The following is a 26,454-nucleotide window of genomic DNA, read 5'->3' as shown; positions in this document are numbered from 1 at the left end:
TCTGAGGGTGGAGAGCACTTCTGGATCTTCATCATCCTCATGCCTCTCGTGTTATGCTCTTTTGCTGCACAACTATGTTCCTTAAAACACTGAAGTTTTACTGGAAAATTCCACTGATTTTCAGAGCAATGTTTAAAATACAGCATCTTTTCTTGTCGAGAGCAGTATTTATGTACATGGCAAAAGAAATGAAATTGCTGTACCAGCGTGAAAGAGTTGTGAATTTGCAAGGGGAGCACAGTACACGATTGGGTCCTTCTCCATCACCTTGGCTGTGACATGTGGAAGGAAGGAGAGGGGCTTCTGGACAGCCACCCCACAGTGCTCCTCACTTTCCCTCTCTTCCACCTGCTGCAAAAACAGTCCACGGGTAAGGAAAAAAAAAAAAAAAATCCCGATTTGAAGTTTTTTGCAGTTGCTTAGCAACTACTAGCAAACCTCAAGAGATTTCAGTCAATGGCACACCCACCTCTCAACACGCTGCCAGGTGCATCAGGAACACACCAGCTCAGCCCAGGATGGCCCCAGCCCCAACAGCAGCATGTCCTATTCATCTTCCAAACCTGGCTCCAGCTGCTGCTTTCTTACACCTTCCAAACCCCCAGAACCACAGAGAGGCACAGCAAAGCAGCCATGTGCTGGTGAGGAGATTTTTAATTGCAAAGATGCCAGCTACACCCTTTCCTCAGTTACCACACACATATAAACCACCACTGCCTTAAAAAGCAATTGAGATTGAAAAGCTGTCCCTGAACTTGCCCTCCTGTGGTAGAGACCAGGTTTCTTCCCAAGCCATGGAATGCATAGGCAGTGACCACTGCAGGCAATTCCCACACCTCTTATCAGTTTTGGTGGGAAGCACTGGCCAAATTGCACAAAACATTTGGCCTTTGTGATCACACTCCATTGCCATGCCAAATGTTTTCAGATTTTAAAACTTTATATATAGATAAATACAGATATATATATAGATAAATATAGATATATGTATGTGAGGACAGACAGACTTTAACGTGGAACAAAAATTCTTCTACCACTCTTCTGTAAACTGCCACTAGATGCATACAATCTATATCAACTATGCTGGAAAAAACATTTTATTTTTTTAAAAATGCTTCTCTTCACAGAAGAGTACATATGGAGGGGAAAACAAAAACCCCATATCACAATGTAGTGCAACAAGTTTGACGTTATCAGTATAGGAAATGCTGTTAACCAAAAGTAAAAATTTATGCTGGAAATGAAACCATTTGTAACCACAACAGGAGTTAGATTCAGAAATGGCTTGTCCAAGTACAGCAATGCAGCCAACAAGCTGCAGTCACACAAATGCCATGTATCCCATCCCTTCCACAGCTGGCAGAGAGAAGGAGCACCTTACCACCCAAGCTGGTTGGAGAAGCCATACCCAACCTGCCTGTTTCTCTGCACTGACAGCAGTGGCACTGTGTGAACAGGATTGGCTTAGCCCAGTCAGGGGGATCCCACCCTGGAGCTGAGCTCTCCAGGGGCCATTCAGGGATCTCTGCTTTTTCCAGCTTCCCCCACTGCAGTTCAGGCCACAACTGTCCAGCCCCAGTGGTTTTGTTCATTTTCTGTGATCCTTAATGGCAACTGTGAACTTCTCTCATGTGTTACCTTTACACTAAAATAACTTCAACAAATGTTGCCCCTGTAGTAAATCCAGAAGAAATAGGCCAACACATTTCTAAGACAGAGAAAGGCTGAGAGTCCATTTGAATTTCAAGGTGCATCTTGTTTCCTGTACTTAGTTCAATCCTTAAACTAGGAAATTCCTTAATTTTACTCTGTCTGCTCCCTCTTTTAAACTAGTACCCAGTGCTTTTTGAAAACTTATCTGCCCTAATTCATCACCAATGACCTTCACTTATGAAAGTGTGGTGCTGCCAAGTGGATGTCTGTGATGATATTTCACAATCAACTCAGTTGGCACCTCCAAGGGATCTATGACATTCTTTATGCTTGTAATTCTCAGTATAAAAAAAACAAATATTACTTTCTGATTTCTTAAAAGAAGCGCTGTTTGCCAATCTCACCTAAACATCTTGCAGCAGTAAATGTTCAGAAGTTGTTTTGATTTCTTTCAACAGTGCCCCAGTGATTTTAATAGCTCTGCACTTCCAGGTGTTTTTATGTGAACACTAGAAACAGTGGTAAAGGCCTCAAAAAGTAGGTTTGGTTGTGGGGTCTTTGGTGGTGGGTGGTTTATTTTTCCCTTTGGTTGTTCTCTTTTTGCTAACAAAGTGACCTCACAGTAGCATTGCCAGTGGCCTCCACTGAGAGCCAGTGCATGCAGCACAGTGTTGAATAACCTGGTAAACAAAACTGGCCTTAAGACTTTCAGGCATCTTTTAAAAAACCCCACCACCAAACATGAAAGGACAACAATAAAACCCCCACTGGTTTTCCAGGACAGTATTAAAGAGTTAATTAATGCTGGGAACCATGGCGTGGGTTTGACCGTATCGCTGCTGTTTTGTACATAAAGAAAGCACTCAGTGGAAGAGAAGTGCAATAATTACTGCAATTCCTGGCTCCTGAAGGTAGGCTGCATCCCCTCTGCCAGGCCACAATGCAACCCTCAAATGACATGTCTCCTTTTGCTCCCACAGCCACCAGACATGCAGAAATCATTTTGGGAAACAAAAACACATACTGAGTTTGTTTTGTACCTTCAATACCAAAGAGCTACATAACAAATTGTATTTTGTTTCATTATTCTTTAAGATTTCCTTTATCTTGTATTAATGTTACACTTCATCTTTCTTCCCAGGACAATTTGCTTTTGTAACTGATGGTATTTCTCATTGCAGACAAATCCATTCACCTAGAAATGCCACTAGACTAGACTTGTTCTCTGTAATCAGTGACACCACAGCAGTTTCTATTGCATTACAAGCCTTTGCCTATCATCTGCAGAGAAAAACTCTTCCCAACAGATATGATTCTGCAGACTCAATGCAAACACAAACACAGGTCCTCCTGAAAAGGATCTTTTTCTAGGTCTTAATTGAAATGTTACTAATACTTATTTTCAAAGATTGCTGGGTTATACTATGTAAATTAAAAGAACACAGTGGAGCACACTGAATTTATTTAAAACACCTTTTACCAGGTGGAAAGCACAAAGACTACTGTTTGAAAGTGTAAAGAAAAGGTGACTTAGGATGGCATTATGGAGACAAGAAACCAAAAATTTTGGTAATAAATGGAAGATGACAGATAATGTTAGGATACCCTACCAAGAGTTTCAATATTGGGTACAACAGAGAAGAAGGAACCAGCAAAACATGTAAAGACAGATGATGTGATCAAAGCCACAGGCTTTGGGAAATGCTCTTTCAAGCAGTATCCAGAATTGATGTAAGTGGGACAAGGCTGCTTTCATCCAGGCAGGAGAGTGACAACAGAGTATTTCAGTAGTATGGTAAGAAACATGGATGGCAGATTTCATAGTATGGGCAGATAGAGCAGCCTGCATCTCAGATATGCCACACTGGGAAAATCCTCAAGATATGGCCATTCCCTGCTTGGGGGGGCCTTGGGAGAAATAAAATAGGGGTATAGGGGTAGGAAGGACTGGTCAGTTTTTATTCCACTGCTATGGTATAGGGTGATGACTGCTTTTGTTTACATCTCCATTTATTATGATTATAATTATTATTATAATTATAAAATATTAACATATTTAAGACAGGAAGAAAAAGTCAAGTGGATTGCAGAATTTTTACCTTAAACCACTTTCATAATTTCTCCATAAGTGCTCCTTTGTCTGGAAAGTTCATCACAAAGGCTCCTTAAGGCACAAGGCTCTCAGCAGGCTAACTTGACAGAAATTACACTTCCTACACAAGTGACCTTTATTGACAAGAAATATTAGGACACTTTGGGGGTTTAAAAGGCTCTGAAAGCAAATTAAAGATTCCAGCTGAGCAGAGGACAACTTAGAGGGGAGATTAATGCTAACCCTGTTTTCATACACTTAAAAATTATACAGACAAAACCCACATCTACACAGAAATAAAAGTTTTAATCTAACTATATCAAAGGCAACACAAGTATTAAAAACTTATGCAGACTACTTAAGGACTTAAGTTTCAAGGGAGAGTACATTTAAGGAAGTACAAGTCACCTCAGGTGACAGCTTATGTGAAATAAGGAAATCCCTTATGATTCCAAAACTATGCTAAAATCATGCTAGATGCAATGGGGACTGAAACAAAATTATACTTAGTATGGTTTTTCTCTTTGAGAAGGAAAAATGCAATTACTTTTTTTGAGGCTGTATCAGTTCTGCATTAGTAACTGGGCCACCCGACTTCTCCCACAAGTGTAAAAAATTGAAATAAACCAGCAGTAAAAATTAACCTCATACACCTAGTTCTTAAGTCTTAGCTACTTATTCTCTAAATGCAATAAACAATTCCATTTTGAAGACAAAACTCAAATGAAGTCCCCAAAGGCATCACTACAGCTGGTTTTCTCCCCTCTTTACAAAAACACTCTGAGTTTCCAAATTTTTCCCTAGCAGAGCAAGGGCACTGTGGAGTAGTGCAGGGTAAAGAGCAAGGTTTTGATTAGTACTTCTGGCTGAAAGAAACCAAACACAGCAAAATCTCAAGAAGTCATACCTCTGTCACAGTGCTCTACATAAAAACCCCTGGTGCAAGTCTACCTTGGTGGGACTTGCAGTTGTTTCATCACCACTGGGCTTGGTGGGACAGAATCCTCAAACTGGAAGGCCTCAGGAAGAAACATCCTAAAAATAGAGCCCATCCAACACCTCCACACTTTATGAAAACTCCTTTCCAGCTGTGAGGAAAAGCAGGAAACTCACAGCCTGGTACATGCTGAAGGCACTATTGACAACCCCATTTTGAAGATTGATACCAAGTTCCTTAAGAAAACCCAGTAAACTTCCAAATAAACTCCTTCCATGTAAATGCTCCAAGGAGCTGAACAGGAATTTCTGGCAATTCCATTGTCTCATCCCTTGGAGTTTGGAAGGGCAGAACCAGCTAAGAGGGCACCAGTCACACTGCTGGCAGCACTGATCCAACCTCTGACTCACAGGACAGCTTCAGCTAGAGGCAGGTCCCACTTTTACTGAAGAATGTCACATCAGACAGGTGAACACCTCCAGATATATCATGAAAAGGAAATGAAAAGCAAGTTCCATGCTTTAAAGTATGAACGGGGCTTTTTCTTGCTTCAGATGGCCTAACAGCCCTTGAAATTGAAAAATCACAAGAAACATGGTCATTGTAAATTTGGGAAGAAAAGGGCTGGGGGACAGAGAGAGGAAGGGATGATTAAAAACACAGAGGCAAGGAGGTAAACAGCAGAGTATGGAGAGTGGAGCTGTCAGTGCAAACCCATTCACTCTTCCTGCATGTTTGTGATACCTGACAAGACAACTTCTCTACCAGTGGATACCTCTAAATGATTTTCAAAAGACAACTGCACTGACCCAAGAAAGTAATCTATTCAAGTGTAAAAGCCATAACTGCTACACTAAAATAAATGGTACAGTTCATAAGGATTAGAGGGTTTATCAGATTAATTTTTGAAAATTCAACAGCAAAAAAAGAAAGTTCCAAAATTTCTAGTGGCTGTGATTGAAACTGGTATGTTAAATATGAAGCTAAGCAAGCTCTCAAAACCAGAGTTTGGCTCCTTTCATCTTCAAAACAGATTTTATTATGGCTGTTGTTATTTTTGCAAGTGTATTTCTAAGAAGTTATTTCAAGAGCTATGAACTAGCAGGAAAAACTAAATCCCACACCATATTTGACCATGAAGAGTTGGAAGAGAGAACTTGGCATTGCCATTTACTTAAACAAAAACCCAAATGCTTATGGGAAGAAAAATAATGTTTTTTTCAACTTGATATAAAAAACATCAAGCCTGAATAATTTGTCATTTATCATGGCCAAGATATAAACAAAGAAAATGTCTTCAACCCCAAACAACATAATGGTCATCATTTAAAGAAGGGGGAAATTGACTTTAATGTGGGTTGAAAAGGAGAAAGAAAATGTGTCAGTACTACAAGGCAAGATTCATGACTTTGAAGGGATATGATGAAGAACTGTGCAAGTGTCTCCTTTTCCCCACAAATATCCAATTCATGCTACAAGGGATGCTCCCAGACAGCTTCCTCCAACACTACCCCACAGGATCATCCATACGCCAAGAGACTCCATGTAATTTTAGCAGTCAGCCCTATCCAGCTTTCTAGTTTTCAAGAACACCATAAGACAGCCAGACACAGCTGTAGGCTGCAGAAATAGGGCTGAATACTGGCAAAGCCATAATTATGCACATGTAGGACTCAAAAAGTACTTGAAAAAAATCCAAAGTATTGAGTACTGTATATAGATACATAAATTCAGACCAGTTTTCCTGTGTTTACTGCTTAATTTGGAGCTACCTTCTAAAGAAAGAGGAGTCTAGCTGAGGGGGAACCTCCCTGTTCTGACCCAGAGCCTTTTGCTCTCTGCTTTCTCTTCTCCAGATCTCCTCCTGGACAATTCCAATGTGCACTGGAACAAAGATGCAATTATGTGTAAGTAGTGCCCAAGAGAAATCAGCTACTAAAAATAAATATTTCTTTAAAGCAATTTTATCCAGCATTTTTTCTTACTATACAGATATAGCATAATTATGGGGAGGGAAAAAACAAACCTCAATGACTGCACAAAGCATGTGTTGCCTGTATGAAATGGCATTAGGAGACAGAAATAGGTAGGTGTATACATACCTGTACATGTGTACACTCATACCTAGGATATACTCAGCTATAAAATGTTAAACTATTTGGATTGCAGAATTAATATTAAAAAAATAATAACTTGCCTAGAGTTGCAAGGCCTGATTGGTCTGCTGTTTGAGGGCTTCTAGTAACAGAATCACAGAACAGCTGGGGCAGGAAGGCACCTCTGGAGCCTGTCTAGTTCAAGTCCTTGCTGACATCAGGGCTGCTAGAACAGGCTGCCCAGGACCACATCCCAGTTGGGTTATGAAAATCTCCAAGGATGAAGACTTCACCACCTCTTGGGGTAACCTGTGCCAGCATTTGACCATCCTGAGTATAAAAGGGTTTGCTTACATTTAAATGGATTTGCCTGTATTTTAGTGCCTATTGCTTCCTGTTCTGTCATGGGAAACCACTGAGAAGGCTCCATGTTCTTTACTCCCTCCATCAGGTACGGATACACACTTGATGCCTTGGGTTTTAGCTTTTCTATTTTTCAGATTCTCAGCTGCTTGGTCTGTAAGAAAGCTGTTGCTCCTGAAACAACTGGAAAAACAGACTGATGCAAACAAAAACATGCTTTAAATGATTCCTCTTCTGTACCTGAAGAACATGTGCATGAACAGGCCTGCTCATGATAATCACTATATTTCTTTGCATGATACCTAACAGTATAAGATACTACTACTGTTAAATATTCATTATTGTTTAGCATTATTAGTTAATTACTTAGATACTTACCTATTATTAGATATTTACTGTTAGATATGCACTGTTATTAGATACTTATCCATTATTAGATATTTATATTAATAAATACCTATTATTAGTAGATATTTAGAATAGACACTTGACAAGGTAAAAGCCTTGCCAAGCCGCTAAAGAGGGGAAATGATGCCTTGGGTTTTAGCTCTTATAGTTTTCAGATTCTTTGCTGCTTGGTGTGTAACTCAAACTTCATGTTAGGTGTTAGTAAGTTCTCTTCACAGGGTAGGTAGACAAAACAATCCCTTTCTGGCTTGAAAATCAAGGACAACTGGTACCCAAAAAGCATAAATAATGGCAAAGGGAAAGGGGTCAGCCATGGGGTTGAGACTTCATAATCTGGGGCTGTGGTTGGACAATTAATCTTAATATGTAGATGAACCAAAACTTATAAAAGAGTAAAACTTGTGACTGGAAACCATCTAGGATTTGATTTGGGTGTAGCCCCAGCTGGGCTCTGCACTGCCCAAAGTGCATCCTTTCAATAAATACCTATTTTATTCCTTTTGCTTTGTCTAGTCTCTGTTCCAGGTCAGCCTTTGCAGACTAACAATTCCAGAATTAATTTTAGTGAAAAGCAGGGTGGGGGGGGAAAGCTCTGTGTAGGATCCTAAGGATCCTAATGCTTCCAGGACTATTTTACACAAACCCAGAAGTGAGAGTAGTTATAAAAAACTAAAAAAAAAATCAATGATAATTCAACACCAGATGGATTTAGTATCTGCAATGTTTTCTAAGAATGGATGTGTTTTAAGAGTTAGTTATAGACATGGTTTTGCTGCAAATTTAGGCTTCAGAGTTGCAAATTTAGGCTTCAGTACTTCACACTGAAATAAAATACGAAAGTATAAGTTGTTTTGAAGCATAAGGAAAGAGGAAATACTTGCAAAAACTCTGTCTCTTTAGGGAGGTCAAAATCAGATAGTAAAAAAGCAGTTTTCTTACACATACCATAGACCTCAACAAGTCACTACAGATGAAGAGCCCAAATAGTATAATTTAGCACAGGATAGGAGCATAACCTGCTTGGCTGTTTTTCTGTGAGGATTTAATGAAATCAGTCTGAAAAATCTCCTCCCAATGGACAGCCTGTGGCAGGATCCTTTAGGCACCCAGTGCAGCCAACGTGCCAAGTGCCAGCAAAAGAAGAAGAGCAAAATAAATGTGACTTTAAGGCAGTTAAGTACCCACACATCTTGGAGTCCTGCAGGCACCAGCCAAGCTGTCAAAATTCAGATCAGTAATGTGCTGCAACTGTGTGAGACACCTCCTAAGAGCAGGAGGAGCAGAAGCAGCTCCTTGGGTCAAGCTCTCACAGAAACACACCTGTGCTGTGAGGTGCCTGCATGAAGGCATGAAAGGAGTCCTGTTTGCAGAAAGTGGTCAGCAAAGCTCACAAATCACTGGAGAAAGGCCTGATCTAGAGATGACAGGAAGATGAACGGAGATGTTTGCTTTCAGTAAAGAGGTAACTGGCTGAGAGAAAAAAAGCAGATATGTCAGACTTGAAAAGGTCAGGGGCACAATTTGTATTTGTCAGAATGAGCTTTCCAAGCAGGAGTCAAGGACATCTTGCTCCAAAAAATGAATACATAGTAACTTAAAACATCAAGCATCTCTGGTAAGAGATCTTACATTCTTCACCTGTGTGCTGCCCTTGGCAACCTCTGCATACATGATATTTTTGGATATTATTGTGGTTTAACTCCAGTCAGCAGCCACAAGCTCACTCTCCCAAACAGCAGGATCAGGGAGAGAATAGGAAGGGTAAGAGCTAGAAAACTCATGGGTGGAGATAAGGACAGTTAAACAGGGAAAATAAACCAAGGAATGACTTCACTGCTTCTATGGGCAGGCAGGTGATCAGCCAGAACCTGGGAGAACAGGGCCCCATCACATAGCAGTGACTTGGGAAGACAAACACCATCACTCCAAGCATCCACCCTTCCTCCTCCTTCCCTCCGATTCATATGCCACATGGTCTGGAATATCCCCTTGGTCAGTTGAGGTCACCTGTCCTGGCTGTGTCTCCTCCCATGCAAACCCAGACTCTTCACCAGCATGGCAGCATGAGAAGCAGGAAAGGCCTTGGTTCTGTGCAAGCCCTGCTGAGTGATAATAAAACATCTGTGTTATCAGCCTGTGTTCAGTACAAATCCAAAACACTGCCCCATACAGCCAATGGGAAGAAATACAAATATCCCAGCTGAAACCAGCACAGATATCCACCTCCAAAAAAGGGGGAGGTGGCTGCAAAGATGTCAAAGAGCACAAGGTTGAATGACAGGTAGAAACTGAATGGCAGAAAGAAGGACTGAAGAAAGTGGGGAAAACAGAAGAGTGTATTTAAATGGGAATATGGAGCAGACAAATTTAGAAAGGTGAGAGAGGAGAGAAGAACTGTGGTGAAGAGAAACAAGAATCACCAAAACACTGGAGGATAATGACATCATCATATTCAGAGGTCCTCTTCTGCTGCACCCCCCCATGGTACCCGTGTTTCACAGAAAAGTTACAGCAATTACACAGCCCCTACCAGACTTTACCCAGTCCCTGAAGAGCTAGAGGCCAAAACAGCAACTTCTGCACTCCACAATATGGTGAAGGAAAACAGAGGACACCACATGGCACAGAACTGTGGATTACAGTGAGGGTGATGTAACAGCAATGGAAGAGGAAGGGATATAATTTATCATGTCCTTCATACATCTTCTGACTAGACTGCTGTTGTAATGTCACAGTAGAAATACAAAGCTGCACACTCATTTCCAGATGACTGCAATGCCCAAAATACCCAATGACAATTATGACATTGAGACAGAAGGAAATCATCCTTACCCTGGGAAGTTTGTACAGTAAGCGTTTATACAGACAGGAATTGTTACACTGATCTTGTATTTTTCACTCTTTGTAAAGAATTTGCAGTGATGGTTTATAATCCTAAAGCACAGACTGTTCAATCTACCTTGAAACTCCACAGTTTGTGGTCACATAAAAGATAATTCATCTTTATTGTCTCCATTTCTCCCTTCCACTCTAGCCTTTTTCTGCCTAGATTATACAGGCAGGAAACATTTTGGCACAGCCACTGTATCATATTGTGCTTTTGTATTATAGGCCAACACACCACATTGTATTAATGTCTCTCCTTCAGTAACATTATATACAAAACCAGACCTTTAAAAAACCACTTATATCCATGGATGCTAAATGACCCTAAATAGATTAAAGGGATAAAGGTTCACAAACTTGTGAAAATGTGCATACCACTGCAAATCTAGATGTCCACATTTCTCTCCAGTTAAATAGCACTAATAATATGTACAAGTCTTCTGACACATTGCACTACTTTATTACAGCATTTTTTCTGTATACTTCCAAATCAGGAACAACCTTTGGTTTAGTCTACCAACTTTCACAATGTTAAGATCTCTTAAAGGATAAGCAAGAATTTAACATTCTTCTTTGCCATTAATTGGGGTTTTTGTACTATACACATTCAGGAAGGTATGGGTGATATGGTAAAATTACAATACCCAACAGATAAGTAGCCAAATAAGTAGACGGCCACAGGATCATCATCAATGTAAATATTGTTTCAATTAATAAACCAATATACTACACAAGTATGCAACAGGTACACAACAGGGCACAAACCCAAATAACATCTGTTATGGAATGGACAATTAATGTCTAAAAATAATGTTTTTACAAAGTGAGGATTGGGGTTGGAAGCTCCAGGTGCTTCATGGAAAGATGCAGCAAATATTTGTGCCTACAGGTGGCCAAAGCACATTCATGAAAGACAACGTGAAATTAAGACAGGAATCTCATTACCAGGATTATGCAGACAATAGCATCCAGGATTACCATTTGCTGGCTGTACTCTGCATTTAATCTACCAAGTCACACTTAATACTGCAGGTAATACATTTAAGAACAATTTAAATTAATCATAACAGGAGATTAAGTGTAAAAAATTAATATCCATTTTGCTTTTAATTCACCGTACCATTGTGAGAACTGCAAAAAAGAGCCACTTTCACTTCCTGCACTATCAAACACAACTCTGCTCTTAACACTGCAAATGCCTGACACACAGCTGCCCAAAGCAAGACATATTTCATCCATCCAGTTTCTAATTCCACATGGTTAGTCCCCAGGGTAACTTGTGCCAGGCAAAGAGCCTTGCAGGAGAGGAAGGAGGACAGGGCAGATGTTCCCTGCCACAAGTTCTCCTGTAACCAAGTCCCAGGGCATGGGAGGACACAGGTCCCTGAACTGGAGCAACAGCTGTCTGCATACAAGGAACATTTTGGAGCCCATTAAAGAGTGCTGCTGCATCAGTGTGGGAGGAATGTCACAACAATAAGGCCTTCCCAAGCTGATGCATCCTGTGCTGTGCCCACAGAGAGAATCTCCACCGAGAGGGCTCATCCTGCACCTCCACCCAGCCCAAAAGTCTTCAGATTAGAAGAATGAAATGACCTTCACTCAACAAAACACAGAAAACAGGCTATTGATTTCCTGTGAACTCTCAGAGTGTTATAATAAGCATTTATAGATGCACTATTGAATGTCTCAACCATTTAAGCAGTCATTTCATCAGCAAAGTAATAACTGGAGTTAGTTCCAAAAACAGAGGAAAAGCAAAAAGGAGCTTTAGGGCACAATGTCACTTTTCTCATTCTAATATAAACCTATATGCATATATCACGGGCTGTTACTAGACTTAAAAACTGTAAGGCATGTAAGTACAAATCCTGCAAAATAAACACTGTGGTAATACTTTAAATCCTTACGACTTTTTCTGGAGTATCTCTTTCGCTGCTAACAGACTACAAAAAAAAAAAAAGCATTAACCTTAAGTATCATTTTTCCCCTTCAGACTTGGTAAGGGTTTAAGTAATACCAAATTCACTTATATGCATAGCAGTAAAAGGACATAATATCTTAATAGGGAAGAGCTAGTGCAGCACAGTTTATTACAGCCACTCAGTTTACTACATATATCCCATCTCCAGCCAGCAGCCAAATCTGGTGTTTCTAACATAACTCTTCCAAGAGTATTGCTATTGGATTATGATGAGAATACTGGTATGACATTGGAAGTGTTTTCTACACAAACATATGTTAGATTTATATGGTAGAAAATATACATATTTATATTTAAATATGTATTTATAAATGTTTACCAGCATATATAAATTAAACACTTGAGATCATGATTTTCACAACCTGCTTTTGTGCCTTTACCATACATATGTATATACACATACATACTGTATTCCTGTTGGGAAAGAAAAGTTTCCTTTTCACATAACAAAGGACTTGGGAGATTTACTACAAGGCAACACATCAGAAATGAGAACAGTTCACAGAGGCACATAACAAACATGCTACGCATACATCTCCTAACAAAAGAGTAATTAAAATCTTCTACATCAAGAAACTCACTGACAAAGCTTGAATACAAAATCTCATTGATAATAATCTGAAGTGTGTTAAATTTCCTGGAGCAATACACTGGTTATAGTTAAAATATGCTTATAGCAACAAGGATGTCAACTTTTTAGAGAGTAATTCACACAAACTGTTGCTTCAATTTGTTTTCTTAGTTTAGGAGAAGAAAAATGAGGTAACAAAATGCAGCAATAAAGTAACATATTCCTTGCTGTTAAGCTATTGCAAAGTTAAACTACAGTATCACCAGTTCTAGTTTCACTCTGTCACATTTTCTTGTGATGCTTGCACAGATCATCACAGCTCTTTCTGGAGCAAAGACATCCACACCTGAACAGCTGCTGGAGCATTGTTTTAGTTCCAGTGGGTGGTAGTATTACCTGTATCCACCACCAAAAAGATGACAACTCTTACAGTGTTTTTTCAGGCATACTTTATGTTGACTACAAATAAGAATAGTCAAATACACAGAGTAGAAAAGATCAGCCTCTCCTCTCTTGGAAACCCATTTGTCTGGATATGGTAAACATGAGTCAGCTGAGGATATTTACCTTCTACATTTCATTATTACTAACGTTGATCTCAGTTACTCCTCCATGGGATGCTGTTTCAAAGGTTATAAAAACAGATAAATTACTTGAGGTGAGCCTCTGTTAAAAAAGGCAGAAGGCATAAATCAGCTTAGAGCATCTTTAAAACACTTTTGGTTGCTAACTGGGGGTAATGAGGGAATATGAAACAGCTTAAAAACAACATGCCATCACATCTTGAGTCCTCCCTGCACAGGCTTAACTGTCACAATGCAAAAATGGCATTTTCCAAGGCTGCCTAAAAGAAAACAACTTCAAAACCAGCTCCTGGAATATGGAAAAACAACTTGCTCTTGACTAAAATAGATGCCAAGTTAACTTAGTCACTAGCAAAACTTCAAATTGTTATGTGCCAGCTGTGATTAAACTTCCCAAATACTCTTCTGTTTGAATATACAATCACAAATAATAATGAATGTGTCTTTGCTGTGCCCACTGCCATATAAAGTTGGTAACTGAATAAATGCTCACATTTGAGGGTATCTGCTCAGAAGGTAACACAATTTAACACCAAATACTTGAAAAGGGAACAACCTAAATTTTCCTTTGGTTTATACAGTAGAAAAAAAAACCTCTTCAAGGATAAGCACAGAGGGAAGAATGAAGACTAATACCAAAATAGCTCCTGTTCCTAACACCTTTCTGATCCTGGCTGAGACAATCTACTCGTACCTCGGACGCATGGTGGCAGCCAGCCAGCCAGATGACTGGTGACTTAATATACAAGTTCATGTGGGCTCTGGAGTCTGACACAGACAAGGGCATTAACTCTGAAGTCTCACCAGTCAGCCTTAATAATCAAAACTCCTCAAATGAGTCATGACTACATTATGAGACTGAGTTTAAATACTTTATGCTTGCTTTCTTTTGTTCTGAACAGCTTTCACTGTAGAATGTTCTCATTAAACATGCATGCTTTTTATAGGAAAAGTTGTGATCAACTGATGCGTAGGTCAAGTATGAAAAAAACTTAAATGAGATGACGCTATGATAAATACTGTAATAGTCTCAGAATCACAGATTAAAAGATTGGCAAAAATATATCTTGTTTCTTTCTACTGCTGAAGGCAGTTCTCACAATAAACAAGGCTTTGGGCCAAAATTCAGCCTTTGAGAACAACAAATACATATAAAATACGTGTATGTGCAAGCAAAGGTTATATTGAAATCTACCAGGCTGTATAGCTTCAGTTTCATTTTGAAAGCCACTTAAAATAAAAGCCAGTAGATGAAACAAAGAATCCACCCAAACATGAAGGCTCCAGCATCTTTGTTGAAAGAACAATAGCATAATACTCCTCATCCCTCTACCTTGTTGCAAGACAGCCATCAAGATATTTATTGCTGTGATTATATTAAAGAATACTTCAAAAAATTATTCTTTAAATTGATCAATATTTACAGATTTATCTTCATATGCCAGTAGTTTTAAATGCTCTAATTCAATTGCTCGGCAGAAAACATTGCAACAAAAAATGTTTCTATTAGCATAACAAAAGGCAACCAGTAAAATCACTCTCATGCACAGGCTCAAAATTTCAAATGAAAGCAATATTCTCATATAAATCCACTCTATTTTTGAACTGAACCCACTCCAACGATACATTTTGGAATCTGATGGCTCTCCCACCGGAGTATACGTGATATTAACGAAAGCAAGATCACATTAAACAGATGACATGATTAACAGTATTCATTTCATGCATGACTGTTTTACCGGAGAGATAAAGACCTGAAAGTAATTACCACCAAGTACAACTCCTTCACTGACCTCTCTGCTCCCAGCTAGCAGTCCTTAAGTACTGATGCTTTGCAACAAAGCCCAGCGCCTTTCATCTGTGGGCTCCCTTTTACGCTCGGAGCTGAGCACCTCTCCCGTCGCATGCACGCAGTACCGCTGTATCTATGTCTGTAATGCAGCATAAAGATTACTGGGGAAACCTATCAAAGGGGCAGGCAGCAACCCCGGCCGCCAATAAGCGGGAGGCACATGCAGAATCCAGCACATGCTCGCTGAGGCTCGCAGGCTGGCAGCGCTGTTAATCTAATTATAGCCGAGCGCAGGCTGCTGAGGCACAGCCCGCACATCGCACCTCGCGGCAGCGGCGCCGGCACTGCCATCCCCGGCACTGCCATCCGCCGGCACTGCCATCCGCCGGCACTGCCATCCCCGGCACTGCCACCCGCCGGCATTCCCATCCGCCGGCACTGCCATCCCCGGCACTGCCACTCGCCGGCACTGCCACCCGCCGGCACTGCCATCCCCGGCACTGCCATTCCCGGCACTGCCATCCGCCGGCATTCCCATCCGCCGGCACTGCCATTCCCGGCACTGCCACCCGCCGCCACTGCCATTCCCGGCACTGCCATCGCCGCACCGCCCCTGCCCGCTGCTGCTGAGGGTTTGTCTCCATCTCTGAAAACAAGGATCTGTTCATGTCTGCCCTTTGAGAAGCTGACCACTCATTTTGCTAGGTCTATTCCGAGGAGACAATACAATGAAGCTGCTGGTTCTGCCAGTAGGAATTCTTGCTCTGAGTGTACGCATTGCCAGCACCACTGTGCAGAGCAGATCTCGGGTTCTGTGCAGTCTACAGCGTGGACCTCAGATCAGTCAGGCACCACATACAGTGCACAGCAGCCCTACAGAAGTCAACAGGACCCCTTCTGTCCTTTACATTCACCCGTGGGCAGACACCCAGATGATCAGAGGGCTTCTGTGTGCATTGGCACATAAAGCCCTAACTAAGCTTTCACGAGCTAGCGAGCAAATGCCAAGGAAATTTTTGCCATTATGCAAGACAACTTAAGTCATTTGGCAAATCATGAGCAAAGACTACTTAGAGGTATGGGGAACTAATACAACTAAGTTCTACACGCTTACTTATGCTTATTTAACAAAGGAATGTTATGATCCAAGAGAACATTGCGTACTTGAAAGATGTCAGGAGCTTTTACAACATCAGGTAAATAATTATGAAAAAAGATACAGAAGCTTGTTTAGTCTTCCTTGGTAGTATACTTTGATTAATCATCACTCTGTTTAGCACAAACAGAAAAACACTCTTCAGATGTTTCCTGTTCCTACATGGTTCATATAATCACCAAAGCTCTACACTGACCAAAAGGTTTTCAAACAGCAGTGACAAGGTGGAAATACACAGCCTATCAAAAAAACCAGTTGTGGTGCCAACTCTCTCTTGTCAGATACAGTACATTTTTCATGACTGATATTACAAAACATCATAATGCTACAGCATTATACACATACAAACTACAATGCACTTTTAAGATGTTTCACTAAGTTACACATAAACCATATCCATAAACATTACACTAGCAAGATCTTGAGCCCCACTGAAATAATGAATTCCACTGTGCCCACACTGGCATTTTTTCTAATTCTTCATTCTTATCGCCAGCACCACACAATATCAGGCACAATCCAAGAACATGATATTAAAGGCTGTCTATAAACAGTTTCTAGCTATTGTACTTACTTCAGTATAAAATTATTATGTGGTGCTATATAAAATTCTAATAATGGAACAAGAGCTCAATGTGGTAACTGTGCAAGACCATATTTACTGGCAATATGTAAATAGCTATGTCAGCTTTCTTAATCTGCCAATGAAAATTGCTCATAAAGAGTTGTTCTTTGCTAGAAGTAGACTTCATCAATGTAAGAATAATATTCTCAAAGCTATATATGCTTAGAAATAAAAAATATATGCAGGAATAGTGACATTTTGCTCCTTGATTCAATGTTCAGTCAATATTAAGTTGTGTTTTGATAAAAGAAGGCTGTTTTAAGTCATTCCTTTTAGATTACATCATCTAAAAAGCTCATCAATTTTTATAAACTGCTTCTTTAAAATACTGTGGAATATTCCAAGTTTCTCTACCATACTGCTTGAAACCAGGAAACTATGTATTTAATGAAGAAAGGCAGGAGAAGCAGTTATACAGGGGTTAAAAACTTAATTGGAAGCGTTCAAGAGGCATGTGAAAGGGATGCACAACGATTTGATGATCAGATCCAAAATGTTTTTCTAACAACATTTTTTAAAGGCAGCAGCAGGGGAGTAAGACCAATAAAAGTCTTTACCCTAGTCCTCTGATTATCGGGAATGCTCACATTTGCTAAGCAAAAGAAAAGATGTACAAACACAAACAAGAAATAAAGTCAAAGAGACTAAAATAATTTCTTTAATCTAATCCCCATCCGCAAACCACCAAGGCATGTATGACACTTAAAAAATGACGAAAAAAAACCGAAATAGGAATTCACCAGGCTTCAGCTGCCATGGAACTCTCAGTTTTGGCTCTCTCCTATGCAACCTGCTAAGCCTGCATGTGTCCCCCTCTGCCCAGCAGCTCCCCAAGCAGATCCCAAGCACCCTGTTCAGCTCCAGCAGGCTCCCCAGCAGCCAGCCTCTGCCTCTTCCTACAGCTGCTGGCTCCAAAGGCACATTCAGCCACAGCCCCAGCAAGGGCTGCCCTGGCATCACACTCTCAACATACCATTGCAGCAGGGTGTTTATCCCAGGAGTTTTCTTTTTTAAAACACCGTGGTAGCAGCTGCAAACAGCTGCAAACTTGTAAACAGCTGCGAAGGTGCATTCTAAGAAACACCTATTTGTCTCTGCAACAGAATCAGTACTCACTAAACCTATGTGTTTAGCTGTGCAGATCAGGCAGAAGAGTGCCAATATTTACAGTTGCTTTTAACCATTGTGATGATATACTGGGTCAGGAAGGTATGGGGCTGCACATTCAGAGTCATTGGCCATTCACAAGAATCCACATTTGGCAATGGCAGGTGGCTAAAACTCCATGTGAGGACAATGCAGAGCTCCACCAGCCTGCCCTGCTGCCCGTGGTGATGGCACACGAGCACCTGGACAAGGCACTGGACCTGTGACAGGACAGAGCCATCTATAGATGTGCTAGCAAGAGGAGCCAAGAGAGGTTTCATAAGGACAGAGCCACAAGAGACTCACCAAATCCCAGAGAATACAGGTTTCATGAGGACACAGTCACCAGAGACTCCAGCAAGCCTCTGTTGGAAATGAACAAACTGTGAAAGGTACAGGAGTTGGCCAATACTGGGCAGACTTTCATCGAAAGCAAAAGCCTGTCCCTGGCACGAGCAACTGCCTGTGCTAAGCTGCAAGCTCCTGCTCCTCCGCATGGAAACAGAAGGTCTCCACAACATTTTTAGCAACTATAAGCAAGTCAGGCTTTCTCTCTTGACAGAGGAATTTAAATTGAATTTTTCCAAAACCATATGGTCCGAGGCAGATGCCCATCACAGAGGGGAGGAGAGAGGAAAACCTATGAGGGAATGATGAATTCATCATATGACACAAAATCCAGCCTCCTACAGTGAAAACTGTCTAGCTAGCACATTAATGAATTTTACACTTCATTTAGGCATATCTAAGGGAATTAACAAACAGATTACTATTTTGGGAACAAATAACTTTTTACAATATTATTATCACTTGTGTAAGTACTTCCATATTCTTGTATTAAAATAATTGGATATCTTAAAAATTTCTCAAGTGTCTTGCAACTGAACAGGTTTTACTCTGGACACCACTTAACCTTTGGCTTAAAAATGTATCAGATATTGCTTGCAAACTGCCACCTCAGTTACTTAATTAGATTTTGCAAAGTATAGTAAGCATATGGAATGAAAATGAGCTGAGCAAAATGGCTGGTGAATCAACATGCTGCGTTCCTAAAGGCAATAGTGTGTATATTTCCAAGCTGTAGCCTTGAGAGGTTGAACTGAACCAATTACTCTAATGAATATTTTACTTGGCTTGATGCATTCATTAGACTTTTAGAAGTAAGTTAAACCATCCCATGGTTATGTTTACATAACAATAAAATCTTGAGATTTTTGGATGGTACTTCTGATATTCACACAATTTAAAAGATAAGGGGACAATTTTCTCTTCCACTAATTTTTTTGCATTCCAGTTTTCCTTCCCAAATAAATTTATCTAGTATTATTTTATTTTTCTTTTGAAATTTACCTTTGATTTCACAATAGCCATCTGCTGAGCTCTTTCCTTTCCTAACAAGTATATGGGAAGTCTGCCAACTGGTGGCAAACTCATCACTAGGCCCATCATTTAAGGAGGAAAATGAAACATGGGTGTAGTGTTTGCTGTATAAACTTTTCTCTGGAAGTCACAAATGCCTTGGGGTTGGCACTCAGCATTACCAAACTTATTTTCATTTTGCACAGCACAGGGACATTTCCTGGATTGCCCCAATTGTGAGTGGTAAGCAAGCAGTTACCTGTCCCCAAGTGTGCACTTGTCAATGCTCTCAGTCATGTTTTGGAGCTGGACAGATAACCTGGAACTTCAAGCATTTTTTCAAATGACCTCATTATATCCATAGACACCCCAGACAGAACTGCTCTGTAAGATCAATAACAGGCAGAGATGTCTCTATATTAATACCAGAGACTTGGTGCAGGATGGCACTAAGGTTGATCCCTACAGATTATTTATTTTTATAGCATTCTTATTCACTCTTATCTCAGAATCATAGAAAAGCCAAACAAAAACATCCTCCACACCCACTTTCTAAAGAACATTACCATCCCTTGCCTCTACATGCTAGCAGCACCTCACTGTAGACCTGACTGAAATGATGACACCAGCCCACCACTGCCACCTTGGAGAGGCAGGGGAGGAGCAGCTGTCAGTGAGCTGTGCCTCATCCCACCACTGATGGATGTGGCATAAAACGATCTCAAGGGAAGCCTGCAAGAGCACTTGCACTTTGGACACAAAGCCAAATGTGGAATAACACAGTATTATTATATTTTTAAGAACACACAAATCCCAAACAAAAGGTCATGTAAAAGATTTCATATCACCCTGAAATATGCTTCCCTTTACATACCACTCAACTCCATACCAATGTCAACTTCCCATTCCTCCTCAAGTTCCATCCCTTTTTCCTTCAGTGCAAGGTTTTCTTTGCATCTACACTGTATTTTAGCAGCCACTTCAAACTACATAAATATGCTTTGTGCCCTCTTGTATTTCCACCTTACTTATTTTTCCCTCCCTTTCCTCACAGCTACTTGCAGAAACACAGTATGAACTGTCCTTTTCAAAAGGGGCAGCACAACCAAGGCCAATCTAGACCAAAACATGTGTGCCTTGCAGCCACCATTTCACAGCCTCTGGCTGACCAGCTAGACAGCCACAAAAGTTGGTGAACCACAGAAAGGGACCACACTGTTTACAATAAACACTGAAATAGCTTTAAACAGTGCATTCAGAACATGGATCCCATATAATTCATGACTGACTCACACAGAACCAATGATCATGACCCTAGCAAGTCAAAGGTTGGAAAATATATTACAGAAAAGACAGCCTCAGCTTCCAAATGGCTAGGTGAGAAAGACACATTTACAGACAACAGTAAACAGGTTTAAAAAAAGAGCACAATTTATAAAAAAAACAAAACCAACAACAAAAACCAAATCAAACAAAAAATCACAACAAAAACAACAACAACAAAAAAATCCCATGACTGATGTAAGATGTTGAAGTCCTAATACAAGGTATAAGGGTAGCAAAAGTTAACTGCTCACAAGGACATGGAAGATTAAAACTATACTGGAACAAGCCACAGAAGGGCTTCATAAGTGGAGACACATATTTTGTAGTTGCTGGTAGAAAACAGGGACCCTGAGAGCATCACTTAAACCAGAAAGCTGATAGACAAGTACTGATTTCCCTAGTGGAAGAGCAGAAAAAAAGAGCTTGCAATATAGTAAGTAAACTTCTTGCACCTTCACATTATTAATCTTCATCACCCCTGCTGACATTTTCTTCTTCTCTATTTAGAAGCATCTTCACTATGGTCACCTTGCTGAAAAGGGTGACACAACCCGATGCTGAGTAAATCCAACTGAGATAAGATTGGCCTGGGAAAACCTTAAATAAAAGTCTTCCATTACAGGACAGGTGTAATTTTTCAAAAATGCTGTGCTGCAAAGAGTGCAAAGGCTGAAAGATGAAGTATAGCATTCCTCCCTTTGAAGAAAAAACTCTGCCAGACCTGCTCACTTTTGTAATTAAGAATGTTATTTCCAATTCTGAGTAGAAAGAGCAGCTCCAAAGTTTTCTTTGATCTTCTGTGATGACAATGAAGACCCATCAGGCTCTCTAAACCCCATTGTTTTTTTATTCTTCAAAGACTGTTTTTCACTCTCTTACATCTCTCTGTGTGAGAAGGTGTTTATGTTGAGCTGCAGGATGCAACTAGAAAGCAAGCCAAGGTGCAGCTGCTGGAACATGAAGTGGTTCTTTGCAGACACTAATGCATACAGGCACTTGCACAACTCTCCTTGCTGCCAGGCAGCTCTCTGGGAGCTCAGAGATTGCAAACCTTTGAGACTTCAAGTCTCCAGTCCACACCCATAATTCAGGGTTTCAGAGCAACTCTAAGATCTTATTACTTTACACCAGAATTGAAGATACTTAGCACAATGAATCTCAGAAGAAAACTATGCAATGGCTTTGGTTACCACAGAAATCAAGGCTAACGAGTTTGAAGGCAGCCTATTAAATGTCAAGCCCTTTTAGCCAAAAGTAAAATAAATTTAGATTTTAATCTCAGTAAGATTATAATTAAATTTCTAGAAATTGTGTCCATATAAAACCAGCAACTGTGACTTGCCATACTGGAACCCAGTCTCACGGTCTTCTTACAAGAAGCCAGAAGCATTTTGCTGGCACAGATGAAAAGCCTCTCCAGGAAGAGAGACTTAATTATTTAATAGAACAAGCCAAAAGCTCTTTTATGAAAGAGCCATCAGGACTCTTGTTCCATATAATGTTCCCAAATAAAAGCATACTTTCATCCTGGACAGCTTGTACACCTAGCAAGTTAAATTTTGCTGAGATGATAAGATCCCCTTACCCTTCTTCCAAGAACTGCTTGATGCTTTTGTCCAATCCCCTACTGCAAAATGAGTACACAAGTCACATAAGAAGGGTTATCAAGACTTTGCATAAATGGATATTCCAAAAGAGTGGATATTCCTCAAGCAGGGTGGCTCCCACCCCAACCTTTCCATCCTTTTCTGAACATTTGAGCAAACACTTCCATCCCAAAGTGCCCAATTTCCCAGAAGCACGCGTCTGCATGGCACAGAAGCCTCACAGAAGTCATCACTTGTAATATAACTGGTGTCAATAATCAGAATTTCTTCAGGTGGATATTCTTATGAAGTACCCAAAACAGATGGAACCTTTCAGACCTTTGTCCTAGCTGCAACTCCACTGCACTTCCAGAACAATTCTCTAAAAGCACAAGCATTAAAATTGTCAGTTTTAAATTAAGCAAATTGCAAGCACATAACAACCTTAATCTCACAGGCATTGTAATTTAACACTGCTTGCACACACATCACGTTAGTGGGCATTTATTAATTTGTCAAGAATTTATATCAACATAAGATTAGGAAAAATCAGGGTAATGGTTACAGGGCTGGACCTAGTCTTCATTGTAAACTCACATACAGTTTGTGAGCACCAGCATACAGCAAGTATAACTCAGCTTTTCCAATAATGTATCCAGTGAAGCTCAGTGCATTTTTGAGACCACTGATTTCCCACTACATCAAGTGAACAACTCTCAGCTGTGAGTCTTAAAGTCCTAAACATGTCAGTGGTAAGAAGGGAAGCCAGTAATCCCATACAACACAACCTTAATGGCATAACAGGAGCCCTTTTTGTCCCTACAGAAAGCAGGCACAAACAGGGGAAGAGAAGGTCAAAATGTGAGCACTCAAAACTAAGTGAAGTCAGAATTGGACCTTTCAGTCAGTTTCAAACATTTTTCCTCCTGCAGGTTCTACAACAATGCAATCTTTACTGACAGGAGCCAAGAAAGTCTTTTCTTGAAGTCTGCCTTAACCAGGATTTATAGAAGAAGCTGCTCCAAGAGTAATCCTCAAATGTAACAGACAATGATATTTTCAAAGCAAATTCCAGTAGTCTGTAGTCAAAACATAAGCAGCATAACCACAGTAAAAGGGTTGCTAGAAAAATGAAACATTGGCAAGTTTCAGAGTTGCCTAAGTGTTTAACACAGACTTCACCATTGGCATTAGTTGTTTTCTATATCAGAAACTGCATAACTATGAAAAATGGCATAACTTGAAAAATGTCATAATTTCTACACTCAGTTGGACTGCTGCTGGCAATCCTACCACATCCCACTCACTAGCATGAATATTCCTATTTGGAAGGACTGAGTGGAAGCAAGGTGAATAACCCCACACATAATACTGAGTTTTCATGCTGATCAGTTCAACACATAGGCTGCAGCATGTGCATGGCTAACTTGTAAAAATCAAATCATTTATCTGTCTTACAATATTCAAGCTGTTTGTCTGGAGTACATACAGCTTCCCCATTTATATAATTCTATATCTGTTTCATTTAAAACAAACAAACAGCTCTGACATATTGATGTTGGGAAAAATAGAAGGCTGATTTTCCCTTGTGGTACTCCAGATATAATAAACTCTTATGGCAAACTAGCACATTACATCAGGTAAAAGTAGCTTCTACTATTGTTTTGCATCACACATCAATAACATGAGACCAAAACCCAACCAAATTAGATGTACAATTTCTTTTTTAAAATTTACACTCTATGTTAGAGCAAAGAACTATTTCAGAAGTCTGTATTCATTCAGAACTTGGGATTTTTTTAAATTGACTTTCACAGACCTAAGAGTGCATAAAGTCTGAAAATTGTCATGTTTTGCTCTATACTTACTATTTCAATTCCCAGAACTAGTAGAAGGAAAAATCTGGATTAAAATGAGAGGCTCCTTAAAGTATGCCAAATTATATCAAATATTAGAACATCTCATATCTCCCAACCTATGACACTCCTCCAGCCTTACTGCAGCTGAGTATGAGTTAATGTTCAGCAGAATTTATACAGGTAACTTCCTCAAGCAAATAAAAATACAAAACTAACTAACTGGGAATAAGTGACCTGGCCTGGATATAAAAAAAATTAAGTCTAAAATCTGCAGAAGCTGCTGGTGGTAAAAGAGATGCACGTCTGCACTTGAGAAGAACACTATGTCAGAAAAAGCCTAAACGCAACAAAAACAAAGGAAAACAAAACCAAAAAAAAAGTGTCAAAGAAGAGAAAGGCAAGAAATATACACATAAAAGGTATTAATCCAGAAAACCAAGGATGCCTCTGAGGTGGCAATATATCTCTGCTCACCTCATCAACTTGCAAAGCCTGCTGCAGGCAGATCTCCACAACTTGTGAGGAAAACAGTAGAATTGTCATTGTTGTATAGATTATTTGCATCTCACTATTACAAATCTCAGGGGAACTTACCAATAACTACTTTGTAAACAAAATTATCCAGGCAAGATCCTTCCCAGCAGCAACACAAGTGGCAACTGTATTTCTTGTAGTGCAGACATAACTTTTTTTACAGACAGACAGATTTAATTTACATAGTCTTTGAGACAGTTAGATGGAAAAAGAGTATTGATCTCTTGCCTGAACCCCTGCAATTCAGCACTTTGATAGAATTAGCCAGAAGAGCTGAGCCCTTCACTGTGGTGAAATATCACACAGCAATCCCTCAGTGGAGGAGGAATGTAGCTAAAGCCAGAGTCGTGCCTTGGCAAAGACCAACCACCAAAAGGAAGGCACCTGCTGCAGGCAGCAGAGAGAAGACATCTCTTCTTAAGAACAGTATCACCTCCAGCTGAAAAGTGCAGCCTGTTGGCAGGTGGGATCAAGTTATGGTGTGTTTGAAGGCACTGTGGAAGGAGACCAAGAACTTATCCTCTGTATGTCTTGGCCATCCCAAGAGAAAGGTGCAGAGGCTGTATTCATGAGAACACTTGGGAACACTTCCCACATTGTTTTGGGTTTTTGTTTTTCTAAACATTATTAAACTCACTGTAGCCTACCACTGAGAAAATGAAGATAGAAACAAGGATAAGAAGACAGAACAAAGCTAAAGATAGGTATAGTTACCTGATGCTTTAGATAACTGGTGAGTCATTTGAGTACTTGCCCTAGAATTAAAGCATTCCGAAATTAAAGGCTGCTGTCATGCAATCTATAAAAGAATGAAAGACTACACTATGTGCATATCCAGGCTACATCTCACAAATACCTTCTGCCACACCCCCTTTGCAAAAATTACCTGTATTTTTTACCACAAGATAAATCAATGTCTTTCTTTATACAAAGTTCTTTAATGCAAGGAGTACCATTAATTTGAAGAGGCTCAAAATATTAATCTAATATTATATAGACAACATCATTTAGGACACCTTCTCCTGCTTCCCTTAACACTGATATTTAAATGTTGACTGTGACTTAAATAGGTGAGTGCAGTAACTTGGTATAATCAAAAGCAATTGTCCAAGGAAATGTGATCTAATAGTTGCAATTTAAAATTATCTTGCAATCTGAACTAGAGAATAAAGAAAACAGAGACATCATTCAGGTGAGTCAACATTTTCATTACAGGCTGCCTATTGCAGTGAAAAAAGTGAATGAGCATTGCAAAAGACATTCCTGTAGAAATGAGTTAAGATGCTACTTGAAACAGTCACAAAGTAAGTATTGCTTATATAGATTTATTCATTTCTTTGAACCTGTTCTTGTTAGTAGAACACAGAAAGAGAAGAGAGATGGCAAACAGAAAACTCTACAGAAGACAAACCCCTACAGAAATAATACAGGCAACAGAAAATTTCATTTCAAACTGATATGAATATAGTAAGTTTGGAAATCAGACTGATTACACTT

The 26,454-nt window shown here is 39.9% G+C and overlaps 1 protein-coding gene across 3 annotated transcripts in view; it reads right to left on the bottom strand.

Moving 5' to 3' along the window:
• FAM110B (family with sequence similarity 110 member B) overlaps positions 1 to 26,454 on the bottom strand; it is a 107,898-nt gene that overhangs the window by 42,501 nt on the left and 38,943 nt on the right. The window contains exon 1 of one of the 3 annotated variants that reach the window (XM_079301550.1): positions 15,368 to 15,629. The exons of the other annotated variants lie outside the window; for them this stretch is intronic. The gene's annotated coding sequence lies outside the window, so the exon portion shown is untranslated. Of the gene's footprint in view, positions 1 to 15,367; positions 15,630 to 26,454 lie in introns of those variants that run through there. 3 annotated transcript variants of the gene reach the window in all.

The sequence above is a fragment of the Erithacus rubecula genome (genome assembly GCF_903797595.1).
Source record: "Erithacus rubecula genome assembly, chromosome: 3".
NCBI lineage: Eukaryota > Metazoa > Chordata > Aves > Passeriformes > Muscicapidae > Erithacus > Erithacus rubecula.
Note: the sequence above shows the minus strand (reverse complement) of the source record. Positions and strands in the feature narration are given on the sequence as shown.